At 41.0% G+C, this 8,500-nt stretch overlaps 1 non-coding gene across 1 annotated transcript; it reads right to left on the reverse strand.

Moving 5' to 3' along the window:
* Nucleotides 1–6,408: 6,408 nt before the first annotated feature.
* trnaf-gaa (transfer RNA phenylalanine (anticodon GAA)) lies at nt 6,409–6,481 on the reverse strand. Its single transcript has one exon. It is a non-coding gene; the product is annotated as a tRNA-Phe (tRNA).
* Between the last annotated feature and the right edge of the window lie 2,019 nt (nt 6,482–8,500).

Genomic DNA, 8,500 nt, shown 5'->3' on the forward strand with positions numbered 1-8,500 from the left:
TCACCAAGTGACTGGGAGCAAGGTTTTCTATCTCTCTTTATCCTCCTTAATAAGTGGCATCGATGCTATCAGATTCTGTATCATTGTCCAATATTCATCCCTTGCAATCCATGTCTATAGAAAGTTCACTCCTACTACATTACTTCCAGGGTCTTCTTCCTTTTGCTGACATGGACGCCTCTGGTGTACTCAAGGGCTCCACCCTTGGTAGCCTTGTTTTTATCATTTACATACTGCCTTTTGGCGATTATCACCTGAAAGCATTGGGACAATTTCTATATGTCTCCTCTACCTTTCTACCTCCTCCATTGTTCTGTTGCCATGTATCCAACTTCCTGACTAACATTAAGACCAGGATGGACAGAAGTGTCCTGCAGCTTAATGTCAGCAAGGCAAAAGCTGTTATTTTTGACAATTATATGCACCAATATACCTCTGGTTTTACACTCATCAGACGCTGGCTAAGACAAGACGGGTATCATCCAGGCCTGGTTCTCAAGTTTACCTTCCTCTGCCACATGATAACCAAATCATGCTCTATTACCTCCAGAAAGATACCTGCCTCCATGCCCACCTCTCCCCATTGCCACCAAACTTATTTTTCACCTCACGGTTTAACATAACCCCGTCCTACCCGGTCTCTTTGCCTCTGTCCTCCAAAACATTGACCTCGTTCAAAATGCAATAACTTGTGTCTTCACCCACACAGAATTCCATGTCTCCACCACCTTGCCTCTCTTCCAATTGCATGGGCTCTCCGTGCCCCATTGAATTGATTTCAAGATTCTTGTTCTTGCCTTCACATCCCTTCATGACGTTATCCCCACTCCACCTCAGCAATATCCACAAGCTTTACGTGCCACCACTCACTGTTTACTTCTCTGCTTCCAAATTATTCCTTGTTACCCATTCCCTCTGATCTACCATTGGTGATGATTTGTTTAGCCACTATGCTCCTACCCTCTGGTACTCTCCTTAGATCCTTCTGCTTTCAGAATGCTCCTCAAAACAATTATCTTCTTGTATTCAGCTCTCCATCCTAACCCACTTCATGTTTCTTGTTTCTCTTCTGTTCGGCATGCATAGTTTTGCATTTCACTGTAAAGCACTTTGAGCAGTCTCCTGATTGTGAGGAACACATTAGACATGCAAGTTGTTGTAAGTGGGTGGATAGAGGCAGAAGGAATTCATTACAGCTATGTATAAGGTACGGCATTTTGTAAGGAAAAATTAACAGCATATATTCTATACACATGGTGTTGAACCAGTTAAGCGTGAAGTCGAATGAGGTCTAGATTTGTGTGCTTGCCATTTGTGTTCAGTTACTTTATGGAGCTATTCCCAACAAATCAAATAAAGTGCTGAACTGTATTACTCAATCAGTCAAGGCACAGGATGCAGTGTTGGAACTGCTACTCTGGTCAGACCTTACATTGAATAATGTGCCTATACATTTAGTTACCAAGATACACTGAAGGCATTTAAGCCTAGGAGATGATATCGAGAAGAAGGGCCACATAACTCTAGTCCCAGGGTAGCATTAAGGTAGAGAAACTTGGGCAATGAAGGCAACTAAGAGCAGACCTCATGGAGCTATTTATATATAAGGTATTGTAAAGAACATATCTTTTTATTTCTGTTGGACTGTTATAAAGAACATATCTTTTTACTTTCTGTTGGATTGTAAATTAGAATTACGATTGTAAATTAGAATTACAGTGGCTGCAGTTTGAAAGACACGCCCACTGGAATAGAATGAGACACATATACAATGTTACAGTCCTAGAACGGAGTGTGTCATGAAAGACAGGATGGTGCCAGAGAGGAGTCCTGGACCAAAGGAGCTACCTGACAACAGCATTTTAATTGGCTCCTGAGCTGGTGACCAGGTTTTGTGTGAGAGCAGAGCAGAATAGCTCATAGCCTGAAAGGAATAAGACCTAAAGCCTCTTTCTCCTGTGTGTGGAAGATTCTAATAATTCCAAAATAATAGCTGTTTTTTTTTTTCTCCTCATATTTCTATAAGCTGCTCTCTCTCTCTGAAAACCCCTGTCAAGAGGCAAAGGGGAAAATCACTGTTAGTGACGTTGAAAGGCAAGTGCTCAACCAGTGAACTAAACACTAAAAGTCCTGGAAGACCACTTTGTGTCATCAACAAGAACTGAAAGGAATTTGGAAGACATTGATCAAAATCAACCATCGAATCCTGCAGTCCGGAATTAGTACTATTGAACTGTTTTATCCCACCCTTAAAATCCATGTTTTTATGTGTCTTGTATCTGTGTGTATAGGGATTTAAGAAGTGGGTAGAGTTTTAAGTTTTAGTGATGGAAATTAGCAGTTCATATTTCTTTTGCCACTGGTTAACGACAGTTTCTTCAATAAACAGTTATTTACTTAGTAAGTTTACAAACCTGGTGCTCGTATTCTGTTAATCTAAGTTAAACAGTTAGGTAGAATTGGGGCAATCTGGATGCTTTGATCAAACTTTTTTCACATTTGTCGTGGCTCGGGAAACAATGGGGCTTGCTATTATTGCGCACTATCCCTAATGGGTCGTGACAACGTTTGGGGGCTCGGGATATTTTGGAACAAAAGACAACAATAATTTGGGTGTAGATTTAGTAAGTAATAAAAGCTAAAAGGAAACACAAGGTTTGCACTATCAAAAATAAGATGGTACTGGAAACTGCTAAAGCTTTCCTGCAAGTGGAAGAGATGTATGTCCCTGACAATTTTACAAGGTATCCCAAAAGCCAGGTTAATCGAATTGGCAAGTAACTTCAAAGTAGGATTGCCTGCCAAAGCTAGGAAGGCAGAGATAATCTAAGAGATGGCACAGCATTTGAAATCGGAAGGAATACCCGAGCAACCGAATTCTTCAAGGGGTGGTTCATTGGAATGGGCTCAAATCCAGTTGTAAATGAAGAAAATGGAACTAGAGGCAGCATAAAAAGAAAGAGCATTTCAAAGGGAACAGGCAGAAAGGCAGGAGAGGGAAAAAAAAAACAAAGGGAATTAGAAATGGTGAGGTTAGGAAAGTAGGAAAGAGAAAAAGAGAGAGATAGAGAATTCCAGCTTATAATGCTGACAGTTAAAAAAGAGGCACCAGTAGGTGAGACAGGACTTATTTTCAGATCAGAACCCAGTGGGGAGATGTTTAAATTTGTCCAAGTTCTTCTGAAGTTTGAGGAAAGGGATGTTGAAGCATCCTTTATTTAATTTGAGAGGATAGCTAAACAGATGAACCGGCCGAAGGAAAACTGGACATTGCCCATGAAGAGCAAATTGACAGGCAGAGCACAGGAAATGTATGCTTCACCATCAGAGGAGGTTTCTAGGGGTTATGATATGGTGAAAAAGGCCATTTTGAGTGCATCTGAGTTGGTCCCTGAAGCATACAGGCAAAAGTTTTTAAATTTAACGAAACAGCCTGGCAAACTTACATTGAATTTGAAAGGATTAAGGAAAGAAGTTTTGACAGGTGGATACGCGCATTAGGAGTCGAAACTACCTATGAAGTTCTCAGAGAGACCATTCTCTTGGAAGAATTTAAAAACTCCCTACCTTCTGTAATAAGAACCCACTTTGAAGACCAGAGGGTTGCAACTGCTAGACAGGCAGCAGTAACGGCTGACGACTATGAGCTGACCCATAAAACTAAGTCACCCCCATAGATTTGAAAAGGATAGAAAGTGGGAGAGTGAAAGGAAGGCAAGTAGCCAGAGTAAAGAATGGATAGCTGGGAATACCTTGAGATCTCCTTCCCAGATCAGGATGGAAGATATGAAATGGTGTGCACTTGAATAGATTTCTCTCTCTCAAGATTTTCTCCTAGAATTGTCAATATTGGTAATTTTTAAACTTTTCAGCTCAAGTAGGATAATGTTTCTTAGAGTGTTTATAAACTCAGAACTGGAAGATTGTTGATAAAACATAACATGGTTAATTTTATAAATTCATGTGGCTCTTTACAAGGTGGACATGAGACCATGTGCTATATACAATTTTCCACCTGAATTTCTGATATGATCTCTTATTGAGCAAGACTCCCAGGTGCAAGTTGGAAAATTGCTCCAATTAACCAGAGTAATAAATTCAAACAATAAATGCTTAGTTATGAGGAATAATTGCAAGGCAGTAATCACATTATGAGGGGATGGCTCAGTGTATGGGAGGCACGATCAGGTTTGCAGCTGGCATTATTTTTTAAAATCACATATAAAAGGCACCGTTCACAACCACACGCTGCAGTGTGACAATGACAGATAATCATTTTTTTTATGATGTAGATTGATGGATAAGTATTTGCCAGGACACCAGGGATTGTTGTTCATCAAAACAGGGCCATTGTTTAATGTCTGATCTGAAAGAAGGCACCTCTGTCAGTGCAGTGCTCCACTCAACCATCACAATGGATTTTTGTGACCAAGACCTGTTGGGGGTGGGGGGAGGATTTTACTGTCATCGGGCAGGCTCGGCAGGAGGTGAACAGTTTAAAACATTAAAAATAAAGATTTCTAAAATGTATTAAAACATGTCGCCTCATGTGACTCTGTCATGTTCTGGACATGTTCTTAATTAAATATGCGGTTGGAAATCTCATCCACCCGCGGATGAGGTTTCCTAATGAATGCAAAGGCTGCTTGGCCTTTTCGCCTGCCCACTAACCCGCTAAGGTTGGACGGGCAACGGAAAGTTTCATTCAATTATCCTTTTAATGGCCTTAATAGGCTTTTTAATTGTCGGCAGGCGCACTGCTGACTCCGACACGCGCCCTCTGACCGAAATATCGTGCGAGTGTGTGATGACGCTCACCTGACATCATCACGAGTCATTTTATGCTCAGTCGGGGTGGGCGCAGTGTAAAATTCTCCCCCTGGAGTGGGACTTGAGCCCACAACCTTCGGAGCCAGTGATAAGAGTGCTATTGACTGAGCTACAGCTGACAGCTCAGTTTGAGAATATAACCTTGAAATTACTCCACGATACATACTACTTGTACATAACACGCTGTAATTATACTCAATTCTTGCTTCTTTTACCAACATTAGCTGCCATGTCTCATTGTTGCAGGCACACAATAGCTGTGGCAGGCACACAATAACTAATGTATTTGGAAACAAATGTGATATGATCATTCAAACCAACAACAAAAATTAGGAAGTAAGTTGCTTACTTATCACATCAGCTGCAACATACTCTGAAACAAAAACAGAAAATGCTGGAAAAACTCAGCAGGTCTGGCAGCATCCGTGGAGAGAGAAACAGAGTTAACGTTTCAAGTCCATATGACCCTTCTTCAGAGCATACTCTAACTTAGCACATTATCACCAGCGGCATAATGGTGCAAATAGAAAGTGAAAGGTCAGGGCAGTGGTGACCTTTATAGCTACTGGCAGTACACAGGTCACAGCCTTTGGCATAACTTATCAATTGCTTCTTGCTGATCATCATCCCCTGCAATTTCTTTTGATACTCAGCTGAGGAGAGAAGCAACTTGCTCTTTTCATTCTGAAGTGAGGATATTGACAGATAGGTGCCATTCATCTCACCAAGCAACTCACCAAGGCTTCTTTGTCAGCACAGAACCTGTGACCTTACCATCTAGAAGCAGATGCATGGGAACTCGCCACCAGCAAGTTCCCCTCCAAGCCACACAACATCCTGACTTAGAACTATATTGCAGTTCCTTCACCGTCACTGGATCAAAATCTTGAAACTCCCTTCCTAACAGCACCAGATAGACTGCAGTTCAAGAAAGCAGCTCTCCAAGGACAATTAATGTTAAATGTATCTAAGCCAGATGCCAAAGAATGAAACCAGACACCAGTCCTTTTCTTGATAGTAGGTTTATTCACAGAATGCAGCATTACATATCTCTGCCTCCTACCTAACAACCAACCCAGTGTCCCAGCAGTCCCCTTTTATACACTTTTGAGCAAACTAACAAACAAGTTAAATAATAAACTAATTAGTTGACCCTTAAAGGGGCACTGCAACAAAAAACAAAATGTTCAAGGAAACTTATCAAAATTAAATTAAAATAGCATTTTGGGGGGAGAAGATGCACTCCAGCCTCTGCGGCACCCATTGGTTGCAAAAGGCCTCAAGTGTACTAGCAGACACTGCATGCTCCATCTCTAAGGGCATCCAGGTGTGGATATAACCACGAAAGAGGGGCAGTCAGGTCGAACGACATCCTCAACTGCCCGCTGTCTGGACCTGTTAATGGCCAAAATGATTAAAGCTAAAAGCCTTCAAGAAGATTTGCATTTTTTGAGATTGATCAGTTGCATTCAGGGAGGAAGAAAACTCCACACAAATCACTTGCTCTTCACCATTTCACGGGAGGCGAAGACATTGAACTAAAAGTAATAAACTTTAGAATTTCACACAGAACAGACCTTCTGAAACCCAGGTTTGAACCAGGGACCTTTAGATCTTCAGTCTAATGCTCTCCCAACTGAGCTATATCAGCCTTCATCAGTCCCTTTTTATATGTGCTCAAGATACTCAATCAATCAGTACCCGCCACCTGTTTATCCTTAATCTTAATAATATCTTAATATAAAGTTAACAGTTAGGAATGAGCAACAAATGCTGGTCTTGCCAGTAACGCTCACATCCTATGAAGGAACAAACAAAAACTCCCGTTGTGGCTGTCCAGCCTCTGCTTCCTCTCTTATGCCTCCATTTCTACATGCAAGGAACTTAAAGCAGAGGGGCATTCCCAATGGAACACCCATTCTGCCCTCTTCAGTAGCTGGGAGCTGTCAAACATTAGAGGCCCTAAACAAATGATCATAACGGAAACAAAAAAATGAATGGTATTATGATTCACTTCCACCTTTAATTTTGTATCTGGTATCACTAGATGGCCTTTTTAAATGGTATTGATTAGCCTACAGTTTAAATGAGGCATTGATTACCAAGAAGCAAAAGCATGATGTTACTGCATCTTTACTGCCTCATTTAAATGTCCACCTATGCTTAATCGGGTCTATCAGATATCCCAGGGAACTGATGCCAAGCAGACAAATAAGTGGCTGAAGACCAAAAGTAAAGGGTCCTCAATCCACCTTCTGTCTTCACCTGCTGGAATAGTGCCCAAGAGTTTGGAGGAAAATCTATCCCCTTAATGGCAGGTTGTTGTTGGCTAAATGTTGACCTGGCTCTGCTTTTCTTCCACTACAACCCCGATTTGCCCCAGGCTTCATCTGGAAATGAGCCGAAAGGTATGCAAGTGTTCTCTTTTCATAATTTAAATGAAAAATGAAGCCCCTGAAATGCGAGACTTTAACCTTGAAATTATACTGGGTGAACACTCACATGCAAATGTTTAATTGTTCATTGTAAATTTCTTAGTCTGCTATTTAACAGGGAAGTAAAATATACAGGTCACTGGCTCTCCATTACAATGGTGGGCAATGGAATTTTATGTAATCATATTAAGCTCGCGTATGCCAATATTTGCATAATGTAATTTCAAGCACGAATGTAATAAAAGCACATCATAAAGGAAACTGACAGGACCTGTCAGTTCGCTTTCCATCAGGTTTCACCACCTATCAGCCCTATGGTACCGACATACAGGGAATGATCATTGTGAGTCCTGTTTAACACTCGCTCTTGCTCCATATTCTCACTCTTGTGATTACACCCCCTGTGTGCCTCAGCCCTTTTTTCCCTTAATTCCGCAGAATTTCTATTCCATGCTCACTTCATTGCACACGTTAACTTCAATTATGCCCCTTCCTGGTATAGTGCCCTGTGCCAAAAATGAGCTATCCATCTTCTGTCCAATCCGATTGCCAACGCCCATCCATCCACATTATCGGAATCTCTGCCAACATCGTGACATTGCATTAACAGCTGCTCCTGGTTGTCTGTTCTGGCAGTTCCTGTTTTACACAGAATTACAACTGTGCCCTTTCATTTTTAGACATATTAGTAAATAAGGACTGCAAAGTGCTGATATGAGCATGTGACTTTTATTTTGTGCTGCATAAACAGAGATAAGTGTTCAAGTCAATTCTGCATTTGATCGACTTGTTATTCAACATTATTACAGATAGTGATCCGCAGGCTGCTTTGTAGTTAGCCATTTCAAGTCAGTTTTAATGAAAAGGCATGAACTAAATTACTGTCAACACAACACTTGAAATTCCAATTTGTTTCTTGTTATTTCGATCTGTATAATGTGATAGAATAACTGAAGTGAATTCTAAATGTGTAAGCATCGTCTCTTGTCAGTTACAGGTTGCTAACGACTGTATGTATGACATTTGTGCATGCACACAGCTAAATAAAGGTCATTGTTTATATATTCACTTCAGAATTGGCCCAGCCACATTTTGGGTAAGATTTGACAGTTAGTTTTAGTTACCCGGCCATTGGGGTTTGCTTTGAGTGCCTAGGCCCTAAACTCCGGCATTTTCTCTTCTCTTGTTTAACCTCCTTAAATACGCTTCTTACAATAACCTACCTTTTTGATCAA

The sequence above is a fragment of the Cetorhinus maximus genome, chromosome 2, assembly GCF_964194155.1.
Source record: "Cetorhinus maximus chromosome 2, sCetMax3.hap1.1, whole genome shotgun sequence".
In the NCBI taxonomy this organism is placed as follows: domain Eukaryota; kingdom Metazoa; phylum Chordata; class Chondrichthyes; order Lamniformes; family Cetorhinidae; genus Cetorhinus; species Cetorhinus maximus.